Source organism: Apodemus sylvaticus, chromosome 9 (assembly GCF_947179515.1).
Source record: "Apodemus sylvaticus chromosome 9, mApoSyl1.1, whole genome shotgun sequence".
NCBI lineage: Eukaryota > Metazoa > Chordata > Mammalia > Rodentia > Muridae > Apodemus > Apodemus sylvaticus.
In genome coordinates, this window is record NC_067480.1 from 80,199,655 (window position 1) to 80,213,419 (window position 13,765).

At 49.5% G+C, this 13,765-nt stretch overlaps 1 protein-coding gene across 18 annotated transcripts in view; it reads right to left on the reverse strand.

Moving 5' to 3' along the window:
* Positions 1–13,765, reverse strand: part of Trerf1 (transcriptional regulating factor 1) — a 223,217-nt gene that overhangs the window by 133,122 nt on the left and 76,330 nt on the right. For 15 of the 18 annotated variants that reach the window (XM_052192243.1, XM_052192242.1, XM_052192259.1 and 12 more), the window contains exon 3: positions 1,842–1,928. The exons of 1 other annotated variant lie outside the window; for it this stretch is intronic. The gene's annotated coding sequence lies outside the window, so the exon portion shown is untranslated. Of the gene's footprint in view, positions 1–1,841; positions 1,929–8,965; positions 9,189–10,754; positions 10,827–13,765 lie in introns of those variants that run through there. 2 more of the 18 variants (XM_052192246.1, XM_052192245.1) reach the window with 2 other exon arrangements.

A 13,765-nucleotide genomic window follows, 5' to 3' on the forward strand; every position in this document is an offset into this window, starting at 1 on the left:
ATCCCTTCCATCTAGAGTTCCCATTCAGACCCTCCGTACTCTCTTCCTTTGGACCAGGTCTGGAAACAGTTCCATGCCCCTGCTGGCGGGGGATGCCTCACGCCTCCCTTACTAGATTTCCCTTGCCTTGCCATTACGCCATCACAAAGAGTACTTCCAACACAATCCCCCATTGCCTACTTGCTACACGATAGAACCCCTGGGCACGACAGCATAAATATTCCATCAAAATCAGTCACAGTATAAGAGAAATGATGTAAGCAGCTGAGTCCGTCAAAAGGAACATCTAAAGGATCTCAGTCAGTAGATAATAATAATCACCTAGTATGCCCAAATCCATGGTTCGCTCCCTAGGGGTAGTGGCAGGGTAGAAGGCCATGAACCTTGCACTTAGGAGGAAGAGAAAGGAAGATTGGAAGTTCAAGGGCATCCTCGCTACACAGGGAATTTGAGCTACAAGGGCTTTGTCTCAAACAACAACAACAACAAAAACCCACCAGCAAACAAAAAGCTGACTCTGAAGATGTGGGGAGGAACTGTCTCTTGCTGCACCAGGAGTGCAGCTTAAAGTTAAAGGTGGAAGCAGGGAGGTGGTCCAGAGGTTACGAGCATTTGCTCCGTCGTTCTCAGCACACACGTGGTGGCTCACAAGCCTCTGTAACTTCAGATTCAGGGGCTCTGACGCCCTCTTCTGGCCTCCTCAGGTATGAGGTATACATGTGGTACACACACAGGCAAAATCCCCATACACAGAAGGCTCTGTTTATACGGAAGACCCTTCAAGGAGCTCCTCTGAAAGGCCTAGCAAAGACTGAGAGCCACGTGCCTGCTTTCTAGAGGGAGAAAGAAATTCCTCATAACCAAAGATGACAAACACTGGAGATGTTCAGGACCCTGGGACTCCTGGGTCGGGGAGCACGCTGGAGCCGGCCACACTGTGGACCAAGTCAGGAAACAGAATGGGGTGAAATCTGATGTCCACCTCCTTCTCTGTTCTCCCGGCTCAGAAAAGGTCTCTGAAAGTCCAGGCTAGCCCTGAACTCACGATGAAACCTGAGAATAACCTGGAACTCCTGATCCTCCTGCCTCCACCACCAAGTGCCAAGATGGCGCTGCCACACCAGCTCCCTTTCTTCTCTTCATTTGGTCTGGTAGCACAGCTCTGGGATGGCACCAGCCACGGTCAAGCTGAGCCTTCCCTTCTCAGATAGACATCTCAGGAAATGTCTTCACCAGCATTCCCACAAGTGTGCCCAAGCTGATTCAACATGGCGTGGACCCGACGGCCACGGTTAACCAGCAGGGCACGGGGAGGTGGCTCCGCTCTGCTCTAGCAGAGGCCAGAGTGTTGCTCTCAGAACTCACATCACAGCTGCCCACAACTTCAGCTCTAGAGGATCCAACACCTTATTCTGGCAGCTATGGGTATTATAATCATGTGAGCAAATCCACACACACAAGTTTGCACAGAAATAAAAATAAAATCTTAAAGATTACCCACCAGAACTACAATTCCCCATCAACACATACCCTAGTCAACACAGTGCCTTCCGAATACCCCACTCAGTCCACAAACAAACGTTTACTCTTAGCTGTTTATAACTCTGAAAACACAGACAAGACAGGATGTGCTCTGCCCTACTCTAGATAATGCTAAAAACCCACATGTGCGTCCACTGACATTTCCTAGAGATGATTTTCCCAGACCCTGTGGGAGACCAGGGTCCCAGCAGCCCTTCTGCCTTCCTGGGTGTTTCCCACACCAGCAGGCATCAGACGAGTAACCGCAGGCCCCGCCCACCAGTCACATGCTCTGATGACAAGAGCCGGAGAGGTGATACCTGTTTCAGGATCGAGACCAGCGGGGACTCCTTCAGGGTCGTCTTGCTCCTGTGCCTTCCTCCTTCACCGCCCTCTGGACCCGGAGCCTGTAGAGGTGACCCAAACGATATGGTCAGGAAACCTGGTTCAGGCCAGGGCGCAGGTAGCCAGGCTAGGGCTGGACAGGAAGCCTGGATAAGCTCATTCTGAGAGGCCCTAGAGCCACTGGTGAGGAAGGGTTCTGGGATAGGCCAGGACTTGGGGAGAGGCAAGCATAAACTCCAACCCTACCTATTCAAGCCGCGACCTCAGTGTAAATGTAACTTTTATGTTCCTGCCTCAGATGGTCACTCTGTGGCTCACTGCCTCGGTCCGCTAACCCAGGCTGAGCTCTGGAAGCTTCTAGCCTCTGTAAAATATTGTCTAAACCTAGTATGTTTTCAGCATCTGGGACTGACTGCTTGCTGACTAGTGGCTCACCCTTCCTAGTTCTCTCTGAACTCTGCTGGTTGAGCTGCTCTGACTCAAACTCCTCTCCGCGCTGACTGATTCAGTCTGGCTCCTCTCGGCTTCTCCCGAACTGCCCTGCTCGGCCTCACGCTAACTCTGGCAAATCTGTTCCAGTGTTCTGGCTCTTTCTCTGGCTCGTTCTAGATCCACCTGTGCCTAGCTTGTTCTCTCTTTGGAGCCTGTCTCTGTACTACTGCCCCATTAAAACTGCCTCCTAGGCTCTGCTCTCTTAAGCAGCTTCCTTGTGAAAGTTGGGCGGAGCCAATTCTGTCAAATCATTCTCTGATTCGTCACTTTGTCTGCCACTCAATCAGACATCACTTTTAAACATAGGTGTTTCTTTCTACAAACTAACTTTACCTTCATGGTTTGGGATTAAAGGTGCGTGCTAAAGGTATGTCTGTAGTTCAGCCAGAGAAAGCAAAGGCATGGCTGAGCGACGCCACAACTAGTAACAGTTTTGTTTTCCTTCAGTAAATAACAGAACTTCAGGGTTCACAATGTGATCAAATATCCTGCAACACACCCCACCTAGGCTCTTCTCTTCAAGTTCCACGGTTAATCCGCCTGTGAATGTCATCAGTATTAACTGTAAAGCACTTCCGAAGTTGGGTCATTTCTTACCACCTCTGCAGCCACTCGACTTCAGTAGCTAGTGACACAGACTCAGAGCAGTGACCAGCTCACTGACAGAGTCAGAGCCTTGTGTTGTGGAAACACAGAGTGAGGTACATTGTAGGCAGGTGCCGGCGAAACAGTTGAAAGATTTACTGTGGATCGAAGGAAGGAAGAGGAAAGAACTACGAAAAGGGAAGTTGTCGCCAGTGTCAAAAGTCGTGGGGTTCAGAGTGATAAGAACTGATGTTCCATCGGTGTGCAACACAGAGGCCCCTGGGAGGGAGGCCTGGCAGGGACAGTTTCTACAGAAGGCAGGCGCCGCCTGCCGACCACTCTACCAAGAGCCTATTCTGGGCCAGACCCACCTCTCTCAGGCAACAGCAAAGGAACAAAGCCAGAAGATACGATACTGGTCTAACCTGTCCAGATGAGGGCCTGAGTTAACCCTGCCTACTGTGAGACGCACAGGGTGAGGTTCCAGGTGCACAGTAGGCCAAGGGATCAGTGTGTGAGGAGGAGTTCTATGTAGGAAGAGGGCCGTTTCTTTCTAGAGTAGGAGAGCAGTGTGGAGAAGGAGACGGGGAGACAGATCCAAGGAGCTCCTGGCTGTCTGGAGTGAGGTTAGCAGATGGGGCGAGGTCACTGGAGGTGGAGGTGGTGTGGCCCACACCTCAGCCTGGTATTCCTCAGGCCTACCCTTAAGAAGCAGGCCTCCAGTCACAGCCCTGTCCCTAACTGGAGAGAGCCTCTGGGGCCTGCAACCCCGAGGCCCAGTTTCAGCTAGAGGCGACGGTTTTGGTTTGATAGAAATGCGAGCTGTATGGCTATGGGGTTCTGAGCAGCTCGAGTCGACAGTGCTCCTTAAACTCAACAGCAGGGCCACCAACAGCATGGTTCAGGCCACGGAGAAGCTTCACTTCCCCGAGATTCTGACAGGATCAGTGCTTCACGGCCCATTCCCTGATTCCAGCTGCTTACAAAAACCATGGCTCTTATTAGACATGGTGACACAATTTTTTAAAAAAATACCTACTAAGAGCGGGGTCTGCCAGAAGTTGAAATCGTCACACAACTGTCCTCTGAAGCATTTGAGCCTTTTTTTCCTCCACAGATTTTTGCTTAGAGAGCAAAAAGTAGGTTTAAAGTAACTTGCTTAGAGTCTTTTAGGCAGTTGAGTACCCCCCCCCACCCGATTTAAACCTTCCTGTTTTATGTCCTCAACATTTTCATTCTTAAAATTCAATGTGATTGGAACTGGGGAGAGAGAAACCTGCCTTTGGATCTTTGTGTGTATATGTGTGTGTGTGTGTGTGTGTGTGTGTGTGCATGCGCACGCCACTGCCAGGACACACACACCATGTGCCGGTCAGAAGACAACCTCAGCTGTCAGCCCTTGCCTCCTACGCTGTAGATAGAGAATAGCAGGCTAGCTGAGTTGGGGGTCTTCTGAGGATTGGGGTCCGTCTCATCTAAGGGCATGCTGGGACTGACTACAGGTGCGTGCCCCCTCCTGCAGCTTTAAGTAAGTAACATCTGGGAATCCTAACGTACACGCACGCCACATACACAGAAAACTTGTATCCTACATGATACATGTGTCCATGCTTAACCGCCAACACTCCCTTTTACTATGCACACATCCAGGTAAAACTTCACCTGGCACTACTTTAACTCCTGTTATTTATTCAGCTGGTTTGCTTGGCTTACCATGCCAGAAAAAAAAAAAATCAAAACTCCACAGCCACCCCTCCTTTGCAAATGGCGCGTGAGTCTTGTTTAGGCCTTGTTTCTGGGAGGAACTTTTGCTCCACCTAATCCTTAATCCTACTCCCCACCCCTCCACAATGCCTCTTTCAGGACCCGGGACCCAGGAATGAACACTCTACTTCATGATGTTCTGTCCTTCCTGAACTTCTCCTGAGGCACTGCTGAGGAAGATCTACAATCCGTTGGTTTACCGAGTCCTCTCTGGTCCCTCCAGGGCCTCACACAGCTCGTCTACCACCTCCTTTGAGCATACCGCATCTAGCTTTTCTGTGTGCCCACATAGACTGTAACACTACCTAAATATACACATCACCACCCAACAATTACACTTTATTCAAGGACACTAGATATAGCTGAAGAGATGGCTCAGCAGTTTGAGCACTGGCTGCTCTTGCAGAGAACCTGGGTTCAGCTCCCAGCACCCCCGTGGCAGCTCACGAGCATCTGTAACTCTAATTCCAGGGTATCTGACACCGTCTTCTGGCCTCCTAGGACCCCAGACAGGCATGTGGTACAGAGGCATGCAGATGGAAGCAAAACATCTATACACATAAAATAAAAATACACAAATCTTCAAACGCGCACACACACACACACACACACACACACACACGCACCCCAAAATACAAAAACCCTAAGACTGTTTACTGTTGAATACTGTAGACTGGTGAATATTGCCCACAAAGCAACTGTGATGCTTATGAGATACAATTGCAGAGGACTTTGAGAAAGCAGAACTGAGATAGAGGACAGCAGGACAGTGGCCTTTAGGAGCTGGTATGTCTGCTTGCTAGCAGCCATCCCAAAAAGAAAGGAAAAGAGGAGGCAGCAGGTTTAGGCTCTCCCCTCTCTGCCTTGTCCCGTCCCCCATGCTCCGACTCAAAGCCCCAGCACTCTTCTTCAGCTGCCTGTGCACCCTCGCCCCAAGCCATGCCAATGTCCCATCTTCTGCTTTCTGCAAAGGAAGCACTTTCCGCGTGGGCAGGCTAGCTGAGAGAAGGAGCCGGTGGGTGCACGAGTGGGCGGTGCCGGCTGCCCCTGGGCTGAAAGAAGATCGCCCCACGTCCTGGCAAGCTGATGCATGCAGCTTCAGTTTAGTCTGCATGGGCCACCAGGCGACCAAGCTGGGATCCAGAGGGCATCAAGGGAATTCATCTGGGAGCTATAAAAATCGGCCAAGTACTGAAGGACCGTCAAACCCTGCCGCACAAAACCGGAGAGAACACGAAGGTGGTCAGTAAGATACTGTCTGCTAAGCTGCCTGAAGGAAATCAAGATCTACCCAAGCCGGCAAAGGGGTGGCATGCTCCCCCTGACTTGGTTGACGTAACAGGAACTCAGGAGTCAAGGCCAGGGTGGATACAAGGCCAGCCTGGTCGCCCAGCCACTTCAACCTCTGGCTGCGAGCCTAGCTTCTTTGATCTGGTTCTGCATGAGTTAATGTGAGGCCTAAATAAAACAAGAAGTATATAAATACATCCTTCATTATGGCATTACATAAGGGACCCATTTCGTGTTGCTCCTCTCCCTACCCCACCCCCACCCCGCAGCCCTCCGTCCTCAGCAATCACTCATAGACACAAACCACCGAGCACTTCCTGGCAAGGTTTGCAAAGGAGGAGAGGAGGCAGCAAGGGGGACACATGGGCCAGCCCAGGACAGGCGCTGGAGAAGCTCCAGATCTTAGGGAGACCCAGGGATGCCTGGTGGCCTCACACAGACGCGAACAGGAAGTTTCTGAGACGCATAGAAAGAGTGCAGGAAGAGGCTGGGGATTAGCTCAGCGGCCGGACTGCTTGACTAGTGTGCGCGAAGCCCTGGGTCCCACCCCCAGCACCAAAGAAACTGCACAAGCGCGCCTTTAATCCCAGCGCTCTGGGTCCAGAAGCAGAGGCAGGGTAGTCCAGCTGTAAACGCGGTCACGTGACCACCCCATCTGCCTAGGCCTCCAGTCACTACCCCCTGCAGTGGTTCCCCACTCCTTCCCCAAGTAAGGTTCCTTTTTTTTTTTTTTTTTAAGAAAATAAAATAAAATAAAATAATGACTCATTTAGGAAGAGGCAAAAACCAAAAACTTCAATGGTAAAGATAAAAAAGTACCAAACTCTTTAAACACCTCCCACTCCCGCAGACTTGATATCGGATCAGCCTCCCCACTCTGACCATGCTAGTTTGGAACTGACGGTACACACTATTCTTCTAGCGAAAACACTGCCAGTAATATCTCCACTCTCAATGTCTTGGGTTTTCATTACAGATGAAGATGGCCCCAGGCCTCCAGCCCATTATCTTTTGCAAAACAGCAATCCAAAATTAAAGATTTGGGCTGGAGAGATGGCTCAGTGGTTAATAGCACTGACATACTCTTCCAAAGGATGCCGGTTCAATTCTGAGTACCCGTAAGACAACTCACAGCTGTCTGTAACTCCAGGTCTAGGGGATTCGACACCCTCACACAGACACAACAATGATAAAGAAAAAAAAAAGTAAGTCAGTTAAAAAAATTAAAGATTCAAGCCCATACTCTCAATGGGGTCAAAATGTCATGTGGGTTCTGAGTTATTAAGGAAGGCTTTTGGCGTTAGACCAGGAACCTAATGAAAATGACAAAGGGTTTCTCATTAAAAAAAAAAAAAGATCCCAGGGACTGGAGAGATGGGGCGGTGGTTAAGAGGATCAGAATTTGGTCAGTGGCCTGTAACTGCACCTCCAAGGGAATCTGACACCCTCTTCTGGCCTCCACGGGTTATGCGCGTCCACACCCATAGACTGCACACAGTACAGGGAATTAAAATTAAAATACGTCTTCCTAACAAAGAAGACCTCTTGGCATTAAGATGTTTACCTGTGCTCATGATATTCAAGGGGAATAAAATTATATAACATTTCAGATTACCTACCTACCTCAGGAACTCCTGGGAAGTCTAAGTCAAATGAACCATTTAGATGTTCCAGAACTCGAGGGTTCTCAACACTGGCTCTATGCTGTTGTATTTCCTGAGTTCCTGGCTTCTGTGCCCCAGCATCCAATCCTATATTTGGTTTGGAGTTGGGGACCTGGCAGCAGGATTGGGTCTTTTTAAAAAAATGTTTATTTTTCTAGTTTTTCCACAATATTAATGTATGATAATGACTGAGGATTATTCAAACACAGATTTAAAAAAAAAAACTGCGATGGTAGATAGTTCAGTCTGTAGCACACTTGCCTTGCAAGCATGAGGACTTAAGTTTGGCAGAACCTGTGTAATAACCGGACATGGTAGTAGATACAGCAGTCCCAGGAATGACAGGACGAGAGGTTAAGAGAGGATTCCTAGACGATGGAGAACTATCTAGTCTGGCTATGCAGCGAAACTCCAGGCCAGTCAGAGACACTAGATAAAAAGAAAAAAGAAAAAAAATTGTAGGAGCCTGGGGACAAAACCCAAGGTTGTCCTCTGATCTCTGCATACACATTATGCATGCATGTGTGCACGTAGTATGCGCACATACATTAAAATATTTAAAATAAGTTTAAAAGCTGAGCTCTGGGCGCTGCTACTTGCGCTTGCTACTCTTAGAGAGAATGGAGATTTGGTTCCCAGCATGCATTTGGCACAAATACAGCTCACGACCATCTATAACTCCAGCTCTAGGTAACCCGATCCCCTCTTTTGGCCTCTAGGGGCACCAAGCACATAGTGCACAGACGTACATTCAGGCAAAGCACTCACACATAAAATAAGACAGATCTTTAAAATAAATAAATAAAATATCTAAAAAACAATTAAGGCAAGCTAGGGATGTGGTACAGGTGCAGAATACTTGCCTAGAATGCACAAGGCCCTCAGCTCCACCCCTGGAACCACAAAAATACTTATACACATGCACATGTGCATGCATACATACAGACATGTATACACACATACATGTGTGTGCACATGAAACAAAACCCATGAAAGTTAAAATAAGGAAAAGTCCAAAGTGGTCCCAAAGACAAAATCAAACCCAAATTTGATATCCGTGCCTCCCGTGTTAGCTCTGCTCTGGACTCTGGCATCCCCACAGTTGACTTAAATGTAAGTGGGGTCACCACGGAGCTGTTGATCTTTCTTGTGGAGCATTTTACACTTATCTAGCAATTACTACGACCACTTCCTGACGCTGTGACTCACTCACCTTCTGCCACCCCACCCGCCCCGCCCCCACCCCCACCCAAGGAGGGAAGTGTGCAGGCGACCCCCTCCGACCCGACCACCATCTTGCTCACCTGCATCCGCCCCTGCTCCTCATAACGGTGCCAGGCTCAGAAAGTCTCCATGCCTCCTTTCCCTACCTCCACACACACACCTTTTCTGAAAGTTCCTTCCATCCCAACAAACTGCTTCCCAGTCCCTCTGACCCCGTCTCACAACCTGCAGTTTGACATCTACCCAGGTTACAAGAGCCAAGACCCCCGACCTCACTTTTCCTCCTAAGCTTTTCAATCCGCCTTGCCCTATGTCTCCCTAATTGAGGGCAACCGGGCAACTGTAAATAGGGAACCAGCTTTGAGGCACAGGATTGTGGGGCAGAGGACAGAGGCAGGGCACAGGAGGTGTGTCTTTTTACTTTTGACATTTCAGCTTGAATTAGGAGCAAAGAAGTTGCTTGTTTGTTTGATTGATTGGTTGGTTTTAGTGGATAAACACCAGGGGCCAGGGAGATCAGTCCGCTGGCAGAGGTATGCCAGGCAACACAAGTTGGGTCCCTGGGACCCAAGAGGTACAACCAACCCCTGCAAGTTGTCTGAACGCCACACATGAACTGTGACGTGTTTGCCAGTACACACAAACACAAAATTTTAATTGATCAATTTAAAGATACAGACACAGAAGCACAGCTTATAAAATAAATTCGCTGCTTTGTAAATGCAGAAAAATCTGTCCAGGAAGTTTCCATATACTAGTTCAAAATGTAAATGATACAGTATGAGTTACAGGGGGCACGAACTGCCCTTCCCCCCTTTCTTTGAAAACTTTATTACTCCTGACGGCTTGAGCATAGGAATCACAACAGTTCAGACCCAAAGCCAAGCACCAGAGCAAGTCCAGAATGAATACATAATGAACAGCTGACTCCAGGCCAGGTCCCAGGATGCACTGCGGAACAACACCCTTATTGACAAATGGATGACTCCTCCATCAGGCCCCCCTAGGTTTCTGTGCCCTGCCTGGGCCTTGGACGCCAAGTCATCCCTGAGCTATCCCAGCATGAGTGACATGCCTGGTACAGGGCCCATCTGGTCCTCTATAGCCACACAAGCCATATCCTCTCCTGTGTGTCTCCTCGGGTCTCCATCTTTGTTACCTGAGGTGCTGCCTCCACCAACACTCACTCCACTTAACAGGCAAACTTACAAGTTAGAGGTCCAGAGCCTAGAAACTCTTAGGGTCATAAAAGACAGACCATGGAGTCCCCCACCCGCCATTTCCCCATCACTCCCTAATATCTCTTGAGGCAAAGAAGAGAAATGAGAGACTATTCCAGGAAGCAGGAAGAGAGTTGAGAGTTCAGGGCCAGGGGACGACTGAGTACGGCATACTGCCAGGGAGATACAAGGTTCTCAGGTCGCACCACTTAAGAGGAGGAGCCCTGTCTGGCATACACAAGGCCAGGCCGAAAGAACCCCAAGACACTCAGCAATGTCAAATTTCTTCTGGGCATGCCAGGAGGGACCCAAGCGAAGGCTCAGCCTCCCACTGTCTGTGACCACTTCTCTGAAGCTCTAGCGTCCCTTCCAGCATCTAAAGAGGATCTAAGCAAACGGGGTGGGTGGAAAATAGGAATAGAGAAAAAAGAAATGAAATTAAGCAACATCACGTGGAGATAGGCCAAACCCTCCCTGTGTAACACATAGTCACTGCAAGTGACCTGAGTCACCCCAGAGATGAGGGAGACGTGAGCTCCCAAACCAGACTCCTGCCAGTTATCAGGACTGCCGGGATGCTGCACTTCGCAATGTCAAAAGACCCAGCACAGAGACTAACCATACTCAACCCAGACGCATGGCCTCTTACCCAGTCCTTGAGAAGCCTGCTTTCTGAATAATCAGGTGACATCCTGAGGTACAGCGGAGAGTCACCTGCCATTGACTGCCAAGGAAGAGCTGTGGAGGGGGAGTGGTTGGAGACAGCCTCATGGAGGAAGTGAGATCTGACTTGGATCTCGAAAAACTAGGTTCAACTAGGTCAGACAGAAAGGAAGTGGGAAGACTACCCCAGCCGCGGCTTGGCAGATACAAGCCATAGCCACAGGATGGGTGGGGACTAAGATGGAGGAATGGGTCCTGAAGGTGGTGAGTGGAAATACTGAGGAGTCGCTGGTCTGAGCCCACCTCTGCTTCTCAGACCCACATTCCTCATCAGCAAAGGCATGATGGAGACGGGGATAATGGTACCCAACCTCCAGGGATGCTGTGAAGAGAAGACGGTACTCCTGAAATGCTTGGGGTATTTGTTACCTGATGTCAAATGCAGTTATTCTTTAGTGTGTGTGGCGGGGGGGGGGGGGGGGGGGGGGACGGGTGTAGATGGGTTTCTCTGTGTAGTCCTGGTTGTCCAGGAACTTGATCTATAGACCAGGTTAGCCTCTAACTCACAGAGATTCTCTTGCTTCTGCCTCCCAAGTGCTGGGATTAAGGGGACATGCTGCCTTACCTGGCTTTTTAGGCGAGTGCTAGAAATCTGAACTTGGATCCTCATTCCTAAGGCAAGCACCTCACTGAGTGAGCCAGCTCCACAGCCATCCACCACAACCTGCCCCCTTTTTAAATTTTGAGACAGGTGTCAAAATTTAGCGCAGTTGAGGATAAGCAAGAGGACTTTTGGTCCTCTTGCATCTGTACGTCCCAAGTGCTGGGATTCTAAGTGTGCACTGTCATGCCTAGCTCATGTGTGGCTGGGAATCGAACCCAGGGCATCGTCCATGCTAGAGACGCACTCTATCATCTAAATCAGATCCTCAGATTCTGCTGCAGCTTCCTCCTCCTCCTCAACATCTTCCTCCTCATTTTCTCTCTTCTTCTTTCTTCTTCTTCGATTCAAGGCCTTACTATATAGCCCAGGGTTGCATCAAGCTTGCTTGGAAGTCCGTACTGGCCCCAAAATCACAACTCTCCTGCCTCCGACAAGTGCTGGGGTTACAGGCATGTACCACCATGCTCAGCACACACTTTCTTCTCTCTAACAGCCTGATTCTAAGGAGAAGTGAGTATAGGCCGCCTGGTCCCACATCCTGAGAGCCTAAAAGGGAGAGCCAACCTTACTCAGGCAGGCAAGGATAGGGAACCTCAACTTGCTGCCCACCTACTCTGTTCTAGAACATTCTACAATGACTGACTGTGTCCCTGAGCTTACAGATAAACTGGGTCAAAGGGAAAGCCTTTGCTTCCCCACCCCCATCCTCACCAGGTTTTGACAGTGATTGGACCCCTTCACCAGCTGTTCTCTGGGCCTCTTCTCCCCAAAGTATGACCTAACGGAGGCAAAAGCTTCCCCTTACTGCCCACATGGGAGGAGACCCACCATCCTGTGATGGTTTTTCCAGCCCTGCCTGAATTTCTGTAATCATTGCCCTCCACTAAATTCTCTGGGTCTGGGTACTCCCAGCACACCCAGCACTTCCTTCAGGGACTCTGACTGACAGCAGTCTACCACATAGACATGGTTGAGATTACAATTCCTTTTGCCCTCAATTACCCTCAGAGGCAAAACAACAACAACAACAATAAATGGCTATGACAGGCACTCAAGCTTCCAGGCAGGCATAGTGATATATACCTGCAACCTCAAAACTGAGGAAGAAGAGGCAGGGAGATCACAACATGGGGACTAGCCTGGGCTAACAGAGGTGGGAAGTGGGGAGGTAGGTGTCAGTGACATGCTTCCATTGCAAGTCTTGGAGAACCTGACTTCCAGCCCTAAACTAGTAGAGAAGCACATATTTCTATCACAACATGGGTATGGCAAAGGCAGGCTGGGAGATCTGGGGCTCCCTGGACAACCAGGCTAGCCTACTTGGCAAGTGCCAAGCCTGAGAGGAACTTCGTCTTAAATAAAAGTAAATAAATATAGACAGATGGACACCTGAGGAACCAGACATAAAATTGTCCTCTGGCCTCCACATACATATGCATGCACACCTGCACACCTGCACACACACACACACACACACACACACACACACACACACCAAAAAGCAAAGAAGGGGGCCAGGACTCAAGTGTATCCCCAACTCCCCAGGGAGCACAAAGAAAGTCGAGTGCTGGCCTCAACAGGTACAGCCAGAGCATCTAAGTGCTTCTAGTTCAGCCTAGCGCAACTACTCTGAGGTCCTTGGGTGGGGACAACAGAGCTCGTCCAGGACAAAACACTGCACAGCAGCTGCTCTCTCCTCCAGGGTGACTGGCACAGGGATGCCCCTCCCTGCAGCAGACTGATTTCCTCCCTGTATCACAGCTTCCTTCCTCCTCTCTCAGCCGGTCAAGCCCCAGCCTGGAAGTCCCTTTGCCCTGTCCCTCGCTGAGCCTGGCTCACCCTCACAGGGTCAGTTTTGATTGGATGTAATGCAAGCTCATTTATTGAAATGGCAATCGAGAGGGCCTGGGTTTGAGGCCCAGCACTGCAAACAAACCATTAAGGGCTCTCTGTGGTCAAGAACTCTGCCAGGGTTAAAAATGCCAACCAAGATCTCAGGACTGGGGACCACAGAGACATAAAGGAGGGAGGCTGAGTATGACCCAGGAGGTCTCAGAGAAGAGTGAAGTGGGAACTAAACTAGATCTGATAATGGCATTGGTGGTGGTTTATTTGTTTTCTTAAGAGTTCCACAGCTCACACTGGCCTTGAGCTTGCTGTATAGCCAAGGATGCTGCCAAATTACAGATCTTGCCTCCACCATCCTGGTGCTGGGGTTCACAGACATTTTCCTGTGGTGCTTGGGATCAAACCCTCTCTGGCCTTCAAGAGCACTAGGCACACAAGCAGTGTATATGCAAAACATTTGTACACATAAAGTAAAATAAGTAATT